The sequence below is a fragment of the Apodemus sylvaticus genome, chromosome 1 (assembly GCF_947179515.1).
Source record: "Apodemus sylvaticus chromosome 1, mApoSyl1.1, whole genome shotgun sequence".
NCBI lineage: Eukaryota > Metazoa > Chordata > Mammalia > Rodentia > Muridae > Apodemus > Apodemus sylvaticus.
In genome coordinates this window covers 138,130,221-138,145,886 of record NC_067472.1, presented here as the reverse complement: position 1 = coordinate 138,145,886, position 15,666 = coordinate 138,130,221, and the positions used below count along the sequence as shown (strand labels likewise).

The window sequence follows — 15,666 nt, the reverse complement described above, 5'->3', positions numbered from 1 at the left end:
AAAATCTATCTATTTGAATTGCAAAAATCAAGCTGGTTTGAATTAAGAAGGTGTGAAAAAATCTTGGGTAGAGAAAATACGTAACACTTCCATCAATTAAAAGTCAGTAAAATGTGTTAAAAATAATGGAAAGTTCATGTTGAATTGAACTGGTTTTCTTCATGAGCTTATATTTTTATAAAGCTCTGTGAAACAGATTTGAAACAGTGCCTGTTATGGAATCTGTGTTAATTGTTATTATCCCCATAAAGTTAAGATGATTAAGAAAAGTTTGCAATTATGCCAACCAGAAATGCACAGTACCTGCCTTTCATTCTCCCCCCCACCCTCCCAGCCCCTAGACTTATTTTTGGTACTGAAGACCAATCTCCACCTTGGCAAACAGAATGTGTGCTAAATTGAAAATTTCCTCCCAGTGCCCTGGAGACTTCAGACAGCAGATTTCCAAAATTGCGGGGTATTTTCACATATTGGACACAATGATCTTTGTTCCTCTTACCTTTATCACGAGTGAAGACTGTTTCTGTACTTACCCTCACGGCCGTCACAATCTTAAATATCACTGTGCTAGAAGGCACTGCGATCTTAATTAAAAGAGCAGTCTAATTATTTACCCTGGTTGGTTCACACAAACCTCTACAGTATAATCAGTGGACTCCCTGAAGGGGCTTCATAATATTTCAGAACCGAGTGGGAAAGTTTGGTACGGACTTGAGCTCGGCTAACGTGTAATGAAGTCTGACCTACAATCCACCTTTAGGTCACCCGATCAAATAGAACTTATCTGGGCAATGTCTGAAGGTATGCGCTGATATTGACTGAGGACTGGTGGGTGGCACACTGACAACACTTTGCAGTTACCTCCCTGAGCCTCAGAGAACCTTCCGCGTGTTTCTGAGGGACAGAGGGAAAGCAGACGGTGGCCAGATAGGTCGTTCCCTTTTTGACGGTTTCCAAGACAAGCCCATGAGGCAAGTTTGAGGACAGCTCAGATGGCTAGAGGTGTTTTGTGACGTTCTCTTCCTGCACCTGGCCTGAGCACTAACTGCTGTTGCAGGGTGCGCCTGGGGCCGAGTCATCAAGCAAGATGGCTCTTTGGGAGTGAATTTCTAGGCTAAATTCAGGGGTCAGTTGTGTCCTTAAAACCTTTGTCTTTGGGCTTCTCTGGCATAATGACATAAAGGTACCTTACTGAAGGACACCCAAATGGACCTGGGGTCTCCTCTGCAAGTATAGTTTTGAAAAGCAGACCCTAAAAACATTGGTTTAAAGACAGAAAATGACCTGACTCCACCTTAAAACATACATTGGTGCCAAAGGTCTACTCAGCTTGCATCATGGCCTTGGTGAGCCTGAGAAAGAAGCAAAAAACATCCATGTAACCCTCCTATATCACAGCAAAAGGGCTTGGGTAGTGGGGGAAAATAATAGATATAAAATAATAAAAGGCACTAAATAGAGAAAGCTATTAGAACTGTACATTTCCTGAGAGGTGTTGTGAGGCTTAAGAAGTGAAGGGTAGTTATGGAACAGAGCTTTGAATGTGTTGCCTATTCCTTTGACATGAGGAGATGTGACAACGTATTTTTACTTACATAGATGATTCTACAGCAAGATGGCAATTCATCCAGGTAACAAGGCAAGAAAAGAGATTTGATCTGACCTTCCAGATCTAATTCCATCTGCAGTCCTAGCTGAGTAAAGGCAGGACCTCAGAGTGGAAATTGACTAACTCTGTTTCATAATCCCACAGGAACTGGGAGTCAGGAAGGTCAACGGAGATGCAAAACGAGTGGAGAAGGCATCGATGGAGCCTCCCTTGGGTGGTGTAAGCAGGACGGAGACCACATTAGGTATTCCCTGCTGCAGGTAACAAGTAGAATCTAGGCAGCTCGTGGTTCTGACTCACAGGCATAGGCATGGTAGTGTAGGCCATAAAGTCAAAGAGAAAAGCTTTATTTCGTAATGCGTTAATGTTCATATTGGAGAATTGGATGGGATGTTCATAAAAGCAACTAGAAAGCATCCTCAAATATATCTTCTTATCTCAGTAGGGAATTAGTCATCTATTTCCTCACCGCAATATATAGCACTGTTTTTACTAGTCACCCTTTGCTGGGGATTTCAAAGCCAGACATACTCTGGACCCTACAGAGATTATAGTCAAATGAAGTATCCCAGGAGTGACTCTTGCTGCCAAATACCTGGAGATATGACCAAAGGGGATACAGGTTCTTGAATATTTATTCATTCATTCATTCATTCATTCATTCATTTATTTATTTAACATTAAGAGGACAATGTCTCTCTGGAAGAGCCTGCTGGGTGGGCTCTGTGGATTTTGTTTGTATCACTTCACATATCCACAGTTCAATAATTTACAAGCTAAACCCAATGTATACTACATTTCTTGCCCCTGTCCCTCCCCCCCAACCCCTGCACTGAAATTGACTGAAGTCTCCAGGAAATCCTGAAAAATTATTTGTTTAACCCAACACTTCCCAAGTAGGGCCAAGGTCAAACTCCTTTGTACAGGTAACAGGCTGGTCAACTTGCTGAACATCTTGTTTGGGAAACACCCTTTGAACAAAGTCCAAAGCCCCTGCCACACTTGTATCTTTTACCAAAATACACCTTTTGAACTCTGCCTATCATCATTACTAATGCTTGCCCTCCCTTTTGGACACATCATATTATTTTTTCTCTCTTTCCAACTTTTTACCCAACTCTGATGCCAACTCCTTCCTGAAGTCCACGCCAACCACTCCTGACGAGCAGACTCATGTTGCTATTTTCCAACCTTCAAAGGCAAATTTTGGCTAGGTCACTCAGAGTTATTTAATTATGACACAACACTTATTTTGTACTCTCCTTTCAACATTGGTGCTTGTAGCATTACTGTTTTCACCTCTAGGGCCATTGTATTAGCTTATAAACCTTCTGAAGGGAATTTCATGTCAAAAGGGAGTATATTCATTTCTTGTTGTGACCAAACAGCTAGCCTGAAATAACTTACTACAGGTAGGCTTCATTGGGCTTAACATTTACAGCTTCCAGATCCTTTCTGACAAATGTTAGGTTAGGTACATAACTTTGCAGGACTTCCTGAAGCCCTTAGTGAAATTCAGCCAGAGGAAGGGGTGTCATTAATCATGATGACAAGGGTGTTGGGTGTTGGTCACATTGTATCCTCAGTCAGGGAATGGTGTTAGGCAATAAAATCTCAAAGCTGTCCTTCAATGACTCACTTATTTCTAGGAGGTTTCATGTCTGAAAGGCATGCAACCTTCTAAACTAGGGCCACTGGCCAGGACCAAGTGTCCCAGCTTCTGGGGCCATATTTCACATCCAGTCCACAGAATGGAATTGTGAAAGGGCTCAGGAGATGGCTCCATCTATCAAGGGCTTTTGGCTTTCAAAGATACTGCCCTTGTCTTGAAAAAGCTAGGCGGTATGTCAAATGAATTCACCCATCCATACTGTAATTGTAAAACTAGCCAGCAAGCAAAGAATTCGTCTGAAGCAACGTGACTTCCCCGATCAGAATGTTGGGTTATATGGGAAGAGGTGCCTGGTTCCTGTTGTGGCTGGTGTATGCACCAGGTGTGCATAGCCTGGATGTCTCAAACATGCAGTCATAGCTCAAGAATCTGAGAAGACTCAGATGTCTAGTAGGTCAGCTCAGACTTCAATCCACATGGTTGTCTATGGTTAGCAAAAGAGTCTAGAAAAAGAAACTGATTTTTCTTATATTTTATATAATTTCCATATCAATTAAGGAAAATGAGTGTTAATTCATTAAGCATTTGTTGAGTGCTTATTATCTGCTGGACAGTTACTGAAAGCTGTAAAAGACAGACACAGCGGTGTTGTGATGGAGGAGATAGGAAACAGGGAGACAAATTAGCAGATAATATCAGCAATATATCCTAAAGAGTGAAATGCTAGTAGAGAGTTAAAGCTGGGTATGGGAGAGTAAGGGTGGGATGGTCAGGGAAGACTCCCCTGTTAGGATGACATTTGAGCAGGGGTGTAAAGGGAATGCGGTAGCTAAGAGTCACCTCATAGGCAAGAGAAGAAAGAAGAAAGTGACTTGAAGCAAGCCAAACAAATGTGCCAAGTATTTTACCTGTAAGGGAATCAGGAGGCCATAGTGGAGTCCAAGAGGACTGCATTAGTGTTTGCAAAGGATCACTCTGGGTATGTGAGATGGAGAACATGTTGAGGATCCCAAGAGAGGGGAATGTTGGTAGAAGGACATAGCTTAGGTCATAGGAGATGTAAGATACTATGGCTCAGAACAGGATTTCTTAGTACTGCAGTATTTGGTGCTGGATAATTAGTGGCAGGGATTTCTCATTGGCTCCAGATCAGAGGTTCTCAATCTGTGGGTCATGACCATTTTGGGGGAAGTGTCAAAAGACCCTTTCACAGGGGTCACATATCAGATATCCTGCTTATCAGATATTTACATTAGGATTCATAGCAGTAGCAAAGTTACAGTTATGAAGTAGCAATGAGAATATGGTTGGAGATCACCACAACATGTGGAAACTGTATCAAAGGGTCGCAGTAATAGGAAGGTTGAGAACCTCTTCTCTAAGGTCTTTATCAGCAATCCCCAGTGTATACCAACTAGATGCCAATCCTTGCTTGAGTTGTGAGAACTCTAGAACAATTGTTGAACTGTTGCATTATTGGTTGAGGGCTGGAGGACAGATTTGAACCTTTAGGATGGACACTCAGTGAGAAGTGCTGTAATCAGTCTGACAAGGGAGAAGGGAGAGGCCAGATGAGAGGCTGGGTTTCCAATAGGACTATCTTTGGGTAGTGCTGGAGAAAGGACAGGCTTGTCTGGAAAGATTCCTGGTTAGCTTATGCTCATGGGGGCAGCTCATGAGATACCTGCAGTACAGATTGGAGAAAGAATTGAATTTCCAGTTCTGGAGTACAGGAAAGGAGAACTGTTTTGACGGACACTTGATGGCCCGTGCATGATGACTGGGGCCGTCCTGGAGAAGGGTGGCAGGATCGGTTACAAAAGGAGAGAAGAGAGTTGAAGAAACAACCATAACAAATCTAAAGAGCTGAACCCTAAAGTAGGGGCTCTACCCCCAAGAAGGTAAGAAGACCCACCAAAGGACCTATATGGTCCTACATGCAAGACATCATAGTGATAAAGATGTATAGCTCTGGAATCTGTGACACTAGATTCCCTTGCTTATACTTCCATTGCCTTATACATATGCATAGACTTATACATATGCATAGACTTTCTTTTCATTTTTTTTGTCTATGTGTGTGCAGAGCACCATTAAAGGGTATGTACCTACCTTATATTGTTATTCATTTATTTATATTTTATTTTTTGAGACAGGGTCTCACTGGTCCTATTGTCAAGTAAACTTAGTTGGCTAGCCAGTGAGCCCCAAGGTTCTGCTTGTCTTCCTTCACCCTCTGTTCTCCCATTCCAGATATGGAACTAACCTCATGGACACCATGCTCAGCTATCCATGAGTTTTTTTGTTTGTTTGTTTGTTTTTGTTTTTTAGTAGGTTCTAAGGACTGAACTCAGGTCCTCATCTTTACAAAGCAAGCATTTTACTGACTTGGTTGTCTCCTCAGCTCTACGTTAGCCTTTCTAAATAAACAGTTTGGATTGTTGAAGGGATTATATTAATGCTGTACTCAAAATCTCTAGCACTGTACCTCAGACTTTAGTAGGTGCTGGGTAATATGGTAACTACAGGGAGAGATGTGGAGAGACACTTGGCTGTGGGGGCTAAGAGAGCTGGAGACAGTCTTTAAGGCAGCACTTAACTTGGAGCCCTTGGCAGTGTGAACAGAGGGAGCCACATCTCAACTAGCAAGCATGAATAGGATCTGCTGTAACCCTACACAGCCCAAAGCTCGCCATGCCCCTGGGTAATGTAATGAAAGGTGTTTTCCTCCTTCTCCTCCAGGACAGGTGCTCAACTGATACAATTTAGGGTCTCAAATTCCACTGCTTAATTGTTTGCTCTACACACAAGTTAGCCCTTCTCAGAACACCTGTGGACTAAGTTCTTTTGATGCACCAAAGCCTGTCTTTTATTAAGCTCTTTGCAAGCAGTCAAAATAAGACCAAATGTCCATATGTCCCCTCCTAACCTCATATCCACATGGGCAAGAAATAAGCCCTCACGGGGGTTGCACAGTTAGTACTTATAATAGCCATCAGATCCTTGGGCTTTGGAAAATAAGGTTGTGCAGTTAATTTAACCAGAGTTAGATATGAAATAAAATGAAATCTTTTATATATATAGAAACTTGCCCACCCCCCCCCACATACATGTAAAATTCCCAGTTAGTTGTACTTGAGGTTTATCCATGTTGAATCGATAAAAAATGATTTAGACCGGACAGCTTCCAACAGCTGGTTGCACTTTCAGTCTTCCATAAAGAAGTTAAAATTAATTTTAATATGTTGATGGTGCTTATTGATGATAATATTCATAATAAATATCCATCGGTAAAATCCTCTGGCATATGTATGTGACAGAAAGGTCAGGAGTGTTAATGACGATCACCACACAAAATGCAATTCAGTCAATTACTTTAATTAAATCTAAAACTACTTTATGTCTTCTCATTTATATAGTAAACTGATAGAGGGGGAAAGGGCAGCATCTTCATCTGGCTCCTTTTAGAGCCCAAAGTTGGGGGGTTGTCCCTCAGATGGTACTGTAAGATTTGTAGCTCTTGTATTCATTTTGGAGTATTTAAAGTAATTATGGGTCTTACAAGTAACATTCTTGCTATAATAAGAGGAAGAAAAGGTGGCGATTTCCTCTTGAATGCATTTTACAGAAAGGGAGCTTTGCCTCTACAGACACTAATCTTGTATTTAACACATTGGGTGATACAGGCTACAGCCAACATTCCAGAGTAAATGGTAGAAATGTCTATATTTCTTTCATTACAGAGTTAGGGATCAGAAGAGAAAGAATGTAGTTATATGAATTCTTTACAACCTCATAGGCCCAATAGCTTAACATTCACTTGGCAATTTCACTACACAGAATGTTCTTTCATTAATGGTGCTGTCCTACAGAACATTATATTTCTTATTATGTTGTTACCTTTGGAAACTGGAAAACTAGACTTTTTTTTTTTTTAAGGTACCAGGCCTGCCTAGGGAAATGTCCCAATGGTTAATCCTCCCCAAATATCCTAGGGTGGGGAAGGTGTGGCAGCCATCTGTAATCTCAGCCTCTGGGAGACAAAGGCAAGACATTACCCAAAACAGGCTGTCTAACTAGACCAGCTGGAATCAGTGAATTCCTGGTTCAGTGAGAGACCCTGTCTCAATAAGTGAGGGGGAGAGCAATGAAGTTGGCGATTCTACTTCAACTGCAGGCACACACACACACACACACACACACACACATGCACCCATACATGCTCCCACACATATAGATATCACATTTGTTTACACATGTAAACAAATACAAAGGACTCAGTCAACTAATAAAAAATTCACTTGAGTTTCAACAGTTACTTAGTGCTTACAATTTAGCACTATAATCATATAATACAAAGTCTTGTCTAGACCCTCATAGGGATTTTATTCTAGACCATAGGACGTGATCAATAAACACACACAAAGCAAACTGAAAGTTATCAGTTAGTAAAGACTTTGGGGGAGGAGAGGCAAGACGATGAATGAAAATCCCGTGTTTCCCAGACTGTCCTGGGTTTAGATAGAAAACACTACATCTTAGAATTCCCCAGTCCAAGATGAACTTGTACTTGTGTGGACCATTGTCATTTAAGTATATCTTTGGATAATAGAATATCCAAAATGCTGCAGAATTTGAAACCTTTGGAGCACCATCATGGTACCACCAACAGAATCTTTTATTCTGACTTCATATAATAGAGTAGAGGCAAGAGTCATTTGCACTAAAAGTATTATGTAAAATTGTCTCTAATTTGTGTGGATAAAGTATATGTGAAACATAAATGAATTTCATGTTTACAGCTGGGTCCCACTGTGTATATGCCCATATTACAAAACGGAAGCAAATTGTAAATCTGAAAGATTACTGGTTCCAGGCATGTGGTCAGGTGATACTCAATCTACAATGGGAAAGAGATTGACTAGTGGAAGGGTTCTTTGGGGGTGTCAAAGAATGACTCCTTAGGAAGGTCCTGTTTGAGATGAGGGGAGAGCACACAGAGGCTCTGCCTGTGCACAGACAGAAACAGCAAGGCAAGCAGTGTCCTCTTCCAATATATTACCTCAAAGGGGTCCATGCTTTAAGAAAAAACATGTGACATGTTTTTCACTAGCCAGAAAAATGTATTTTTTGTATTTCATTTTCTAACTCTAAGTGGTAAGCACTATTATTTTTATTTTGCACACCAGATACATGCCTGAATGAGTTCAAAGCCTACACTGCCAGAAGGAGTTAGCTGAAACAACCTTTGGAAGGAGAGAATCGCTCAATCATAGTCAAACTACTCAAAGGCAAAGGAAAAGAAGGAATGTTGGAAGCAGCAAGGGGACTACACATTCCTCAGTAGGATCAACAAACTGCCTTCCTACCAGAGGTTCAGAGACCAGAAGGGCAACTGTTCCCACAGTGGACAGGAAGACAGAAAGACAATGGATAAAGAATTATAATCCAGGCAAAAATTATCCTGCAAAATTAGACAAGAAATAAAGTCAAAGCCAATAAAGGAAGAAAAAGGAGGGAAGAAAAGAAAAAGAGTCATTGTGGCAATAGACTTTCTCTGAAAGAAGTATTAAAGTAAGTCCTTCATGTAGAGATAAAAGGATAACAGGAAGTAACAGTAATGGGCAAATGAAGCTATACAGGTAAGTATGAAAATGAGAAACATTAGTGACTCTGTATAAATCTTTTATTTATAAGCCAACATCATAAGCAAGAATTAATCAACTAGCATATATGCATAGTTGATTATGAATATAAATATGTAGGTTATAACTATAATTGCTTAAAGACAGTAGAGGAGATGGAGGCCTAGTGTAGTAATGTTGTTATATATGATTACAATCAGGGTGGTATTAGTATAAACTACATTATTTTAAGTTATTATTTATAATACTTAGGGTCACCACTAGGAAAATAACTAAAGCCAGTGATGAGATTTTTAAAATATCATACTATAAAGTATCCTCACAAAAGGAGTAGAAATTAAGGAAAATGAAAATAATATAAAATACATATAGCAGAAATGACAGATGGAAATGTGAACTTATAAATAGTCAATATGCATGTGATAACTATTCCAGTTAAGATTCAGTGATCATTAAATGTATTAAAAAGGTAGTTCAGGCTATCTGCTCCTCCCAGTTTCAGAGGCAGCTGCATCTTCTCAGGCAGTGCTAGCCTCATCATCCCTTAGACACAAAGGTTAGGGTGAACAGATTTGGCTGTATTAGACACCTGGTTACCAGGGCTGCCTGCTCATCTGGCAATGGAGATATTGTTGCCATCAATAACCCCTTCTTTGACCTCAGCTACATGCTCTACATGTTCCAGTATGACTCTACTCATGGCAAATTCAACATCACAGGCAAGACTGAGAATGTTGCTTATCAGCAACAAGAAGTCCATTACCATCTTCCAGGAGCAAGATCCCACTAACAGCAATTGGGTTGGTATTCTTGCTGAGTATGTTGTGGAGTCTACTGGCATCTTCACCACCATAGAGAAGACCATGGCCCACTTGAAGTGTGGGGCCAACAAGGTTATCATCTCTGCCTCTTATGTTGATGCCCTGATGTTCGTAATGGGAGTGAACCTTGAAAAGTATGACAACTCTTTCAAGATTGTGAGCAATGCTTCCTGCACCACTAACTGCTTAGTATCCATGACTATTGTCATCCATGACAACTTTGGCTTTGTGGAAGGACTCATGACCACAGTCTATGCTATCACTCTACCCAAAAGACTGTGGATAACACCTATGGAAAGCTGTAGTGTTGTGTCCATTGGACTGACCAGAATACCATCTCTGAATTCCACTAGTGCTACCAAAGCTGTGGGCAAGGTCATGCCAGAGATGAACAGGAAGCTCACTAGAATGGCCTTCCATGTTCCCACCCCCAATATGTCTGCTGTGGATCTGACATGCTGCCTGGAGAAAGCTGTCAAATATGATAACATCAAGAATGTGGTGAAGCAGGCATCCGAGGGCTACACTGAGGATAAGAATATCTCTTGTAACACTCATTCCTCTACTCTTGATGCTGGGGCTAACATTGCTCTGAATGACAACCTCGTAAAATTCATTTCCTGGTATGACAATGAATACAGCTATAGCAACAGGGTGGTGGACCTCATGGCCAACATGGCCTCCAAGGAGTAAGAAACCCTGGACCACCCACCCCAGCAAGGACACTGAAAATGAGAGGCCCTTGGCAGCTGAGGGGTCTGGGTCCAAACTAAGCCTCTGAGCATCTTCTCTCCAACTTCTATCCCAGACCTCCAGGACTATGGAATGGGCCCATGAAGTCCTACTCTCCTGAGTGTCATTAATAAAGTTCACTGTACCCACAAAAGCATAAAAAAAGAAAGGTATGGGGTGGGGGTAGGGGACTGTGACTGGAATGTAAAGTAAATTTAAAAAGTTAAAATGTCAAAATGTTGAAAATAAACTAAAGAAAATCCAGAAAGAAACAAAAAGTTGTAGGGCTGGTGATCTAGCTTCATGGGAGAACACTTGTCTAACAAGTATAAGGTCCTAGGTTTAGTTCCCAGTTTCAGGAAATAAAAATAAAAATACCTCTGTCTTTTCTATAACATACAAACTTTACAATAGAGGAAAACATTAGATCAAAATCAGAAACACAGAAAAATTTACCAGGCAAATAATAACCAAAGCCAGTGAGAGTGGTTCTATAATTCAGAGGATATAGATGTCAAGACAAAAATTGTTACTGAAGAAGAGGTTAGAAGTTTTATGATGATGAAAAAGGTCAACCAGGAAGCTATCATAATTATAAACATATATGTATCAAGGCTGGAAAAGAAAAATAACATTATTTCCACTTAATGTAATATTACCATCTTTAAGTGGAGATAATGTTATTTTTCCGGGACAGTCAGGGCTACACAGAGAAAACCTGTCTCAAAAACAAACAAGCAAACAAACAAACAAAAAAAGATACTATCTCATTCATAGAAAATTTTGAGGAATCAATTCAAATTGTCTTGGAGATAATAGATGAATTACCAAGGTTACAGAATACAAGATCAATGTACAAAGATTATTTTATTTTGACACATTAGCAATAAGTCATTGGGAAATACAATTAAAAAGACAATTCAGTTTACTGACATCAAAAATAGTAAAACGCTTTAGAAGAAGTTCAAGAAAATATGTACCATTTAGACCCTGAAGACCACCAAACTCATAGAAACAAGTTGTAGCTCTAGATAGCTGCAAAGACATCCTATCCTGAGTTCATGAACTGGAAGACTCAACATTCACCTGCAGTGTCAATGCAAATCTTTTCCAAATTCCTGCTGACTTTTTCTTGCAGTAATAGGCTTATACTAAAAATGCAACAGCATCTAAGGGATTCCGTGTAGGCAAAAGAAAACAATCCTGAAAACAAGCAAAATGTGAAATTAACTATATAGTTAGGTGAATATTTGGATCAATGGAATTGAACTAAGCATCCAGAAATAAACCATTTTCCAGTCAACTGATTTTGGACCAGCATGCCAAAACGAGTTGGTAAAAAAAAACCCAACCAACAAACAAAAACAAAAACAAAAAACACCAATCTTCTCAAAATATGATAATGGGTAACTGAGTGTCTTTTGCAAAAGAATAAAATTAGACCACGTGTCTCATGTCATGTTCAAAAATAGCCTCAAGATGGATCGTGGAATTAAATGTAAGAGCTAAAACAGAATTAAGCAATAGTTTTCTAAATATGGTACCAAAATCAAAGACAATTGGAAAACATAATATAAATCCAACTTTATCAAAGTTAGTAAGAAACTTTTATGCTTCAAAACACCATCAAGAAAGTAAAAACCAGGTTCAAAGGGCAGAAAGGTTTTTTCAAGTCATATATATGATGAAGAACTTGCAGGCAGAATATAAACTCTCTGCCTAAATTGAACAACAAGAAGACAAATATTTTATGAAAAATGGGCTGATCTCTAGAACCCATGTAAAAAGTCAGGCATGGTGGCAGGTACTCAGTGCTTGGGGTGCTCAGATAGGAGGCAGAACTCCGGAGCTCACTGGGCTGCCAATCTGGCCTAACTGACAAGCTCTCGACGCATGAGAGATCCTGTGTCAACAAAACAAATAAAATAAAACTAAAACCCAAAAATCCCAAAACAACAACAGCAGAGAAAAAGACAAAAACCAAGGTGGCTGGTGCCTGGGTAAGATGGCAACAACCTGAGGTTGACATAAGGGCATATGCACTTACACACATGTGTACCCTATCCCACCCCACACACAGGGGCTTTGTGTACTAGGATTTGAGTAGATCCTTTGCTCCGAAGAAAGTGTACAAATTACCAACAAGTATTTAAAAAGATGTCCAGTATCTGTAGTTCTTAGGAAAATGCAAGTAAAAAGCCCAGTGACATTCCATTGTATATATTCACTAAGATGGTAAAAGAAGAAGACAGATGATAACAAGAATTAATGAGGAGAGAAAGTGACTTCCCATGCACTGTGGATGGGGGTAAGAAACACTGCAGCCACTTTGGGAGACAGCATATCAGTTTCTCAAAATGTAAACCACAGAGTTTTCATAGGATGTGACGATTTCACACTTAGGCATGTAAGGGGGGGGGGGACAGAAAACCTATGTACGCAATAAAAGTTTCACGAATTTTGTTACCCACATTATTCAAAGTACCAAAAGTGGAAGGCACTCCTACACTGACCAACTGGTGATCACATAAAATATGAGACATCCCTGCACTGAATCATATTGGGACATATAGAGAAATGAGGCACTTGTATGATATATAGATAAACCTTGAAAGCATTATCCACTTAGCAAGAGAAGCTAGACACTTAAGACGACACCAGTATACATCTTTATGTATATGAAATATGAAGAGCAGGCAAATCCAGAGAGATAAAAAATTCTGGGATTAGAGGCACAGTACCCTGTTCTGAGTGGTTAATTTCTTTAAGTCATGATAATTGGCCCAGTTCAAAATTTCCCGCTAATACCCCATTTCCTCCTGTCTTTTTTTAGATGACTAGAAAACTTTGTCACTGGAATGTATTTCCCGGCATCCCTTGCAGGTAGGTGTAGTCATCTGCCTTTGGTATATATTAACTTAAAAGGAAATTGCTGGCTCTTTACCTCTTCCTACCATTTTCGGTTGGCTGAAGCACGTGCATGGGGTACCAACGACTGGGCTGTGAAGAACAACAGACCAGAGGCATGCTGTAGTGCCCTTTTAGTGTCTCTAATGCCAAGGAAAAACAAACTCTCTGGGATCTGTTAGTTATTGGCACTGTAAAGTAGTCCAACCAATCTAATTTAAAGGATGACATCTTTGCTGTTGTGGTCCTTAAAAATATATGCAGTCTCTTTCTTTCTTTGGGTCTGTGCTCAGATGGTTTCAGAAGAGCGGCTAAGCACAGTCCGTTCCTTCTGGGACTTGAACGTATGGTGGAGAAGCTCGTTATGTGTGTAAACAGAAGAAAGGGCAATAGAGGATAAGAACAGAGATCTTTGTGGTGTGTGTGGAGCTGCATGTGACTATCAGAGAGCACAGACAGGCAAGGCTAGAGGAAGTGGTAGTTCTCATCTACAAAGCACAGGGAAGAACCGCAGTAGACAGGAGGCCCAGGGCCATGTGGGCAGGAGAGAGGAGTTCAGTAGCCTAGGTAGGAGGCAGGTGTTCGGAGTGAAGCACAGGGCAGATGTCCAAGCTAGAAGCCTGCACTTGGAAATCGTGGAGGAGATGGCAACTGAAGCTCTGCTCTGTTCTCCAGTCATAATGAGCTTCTCACACCAACTCTCCATGGGTGCTTCGACTTTTTCCCTTTATAAATAATCATTTAGTTTTTGAAATCAAACAATTCAAAATTAGTTTCAATGTTAATAATTCTATAAGTAAGAAAAACAGTAGCAATGATTTCATTTCACTTCATTTCTTTGTGTTGTGCATGTGTATGTGTGTGCAGGTACACGTGTGCAGATGCATGTCCAAGTGTGTGTATATGTAGGTCTGAAGTTTTCTTCTTCAGGGGGATGTCCACACTGCTTTTTAAGACAGTCTTTCACTGTGGCTAAGAGGTTAGGCAGTACTGACTCAGGGGTTCCCCCATCTCTGCCTCCTCAGTGCTGAGAGTGGTGGAGAGTCAGTTTAGACCCTCAGACCTGGAAAGCATACACCTTACCCACCTACCTTACCCACCCAACAATCCTTCTAACTCCTGATTTCATTTCTTCTACCTGTAAGGAAACAGCATAGCCCTGAACAGCACAAAAGGAAGTCAGGGCCCAGATTCAAACATAAGAGCTTACAAACTAGAATGAGAAGTTATGTCATCTTTACCTGCTGCAAATGGTTCTTCTGGCTAGCTGATAATCACTTAGTCGAGTGCTATGCCTTTCCTCCAGTAATATTTATTTAGAATCATGAGTGCTGGCTTGGCACAAAGGTGTACTTATCTTTGTTGTAGCAGAGTGGTTATTTTCAAAAGCTTTTTAAAAAAATCTTCAGGATGGTATTAGAATTATAGAAAAATGCAAAACAGCACTGAAAATTCCCATTTCCTTCTAGTTTGCCTCAAAGTGAGCCTTTTTTGATATCATGGTACTAAGAAAATAAATACAGTTAAGAACAGTACTGTCAATTAAGCCCCAGTCTTCTCTTCTCAGTTTTGTTGTCTTCTCCCCCTTCTTCTTCATATCTTCCCTTTGCTGTTTTAAGATTTCATCCACCATCTAGAGCTGTCTGTAAACTTTAACTTTCTTTGTCAGGGTTGGCAAACATGAAGAAGGCTGGAGTGGGGTTTACAGAGTGGCCATCTGTGGCCAGGTGGGTGATTAATGAAACCCTAGGTTTGTTATAGAGCCGATTGTAGGGAGCTAACCTTAAAAGACCCCGGAAAACATGAAAAATCCACCCTATGTAAGGATATTATTTATTTAATCATCAGTTGTGAAAAAACTTTGAGCACAGGCCATGCTGTTGACACAGTATCCAGCACTGAGGTGTGACAAGCCTCTCTATTCAACTTTGGCTTCCTGGCACGTCCATCCTCATAAGTCTCATCCTGAAACCCTAACATTGGCCCTAGAATGCTAGCTTCTGTCTTCCATTAGTTCTCCCCAGTGAGGATCCCATCACGGGCTTGAAAGGGTTAATGTGGTGAGGCCACTTTCCTCCCTCCCCCTCCAGGCCTGGGAGCCCTGCACTAGCTCTGTCCAGCCTGGCGTGCATTTAGGTTCCTCGTCTGTATTTTCTTTTCCCTCTGTTTATATCTCTGTTTTCTGTAAAATCGCCTAAACTTTAGCCGTGTCTTCCAAGATCTTTGACAGTGTTATAAATTTCATTAAGAAGATGGAGCCTTCTGGGGCAATTAACTCCAAGAGTGGCACAAAGCAAGAGCCAGAGAGATAGTGGCCCGTGGTACTTAGCGCTGAGCTCT

General features: G+C 40.6%; 1 long non-coding RNA gene and 1 pseudogene across 2 annotated transcripts in view; both read left to right on the top strand.

The window, feature by feature from the left end:
* LOC127667629 (uncharacterized) overlaps positions 1-8,954 on the top strand; it is a 135,860-nt gene extending 126,906 nt beyond the window's left edge. The window contains exons 12-13 of one of the 2 annotated variants that reach the window (XR_007973904.1): positions 1,754-1,869; positions 8,411-8,954. This is a non-coding gene — a long non-coding RNA (uncharacterized LOC127667629). The remainder of the gene's footprint in view (positions 1-1,753; positions 1,870-8,410) is intronic. The other variant, XR_007973905.1, reaches the window with a different exon arrangement.
* A 289-nt stretch (positions 8,955-9,243) lies between these two features.
* On the top strand, positions 9,244-10,617 carry LOC127688252 (glyceraldehyde-3-phosphate dehydrogenase-like; annotated as a pseudogene).
* The last annotated feature ends 5,049 nt before the right edge of the window (positions 10,618-15,666 follow it).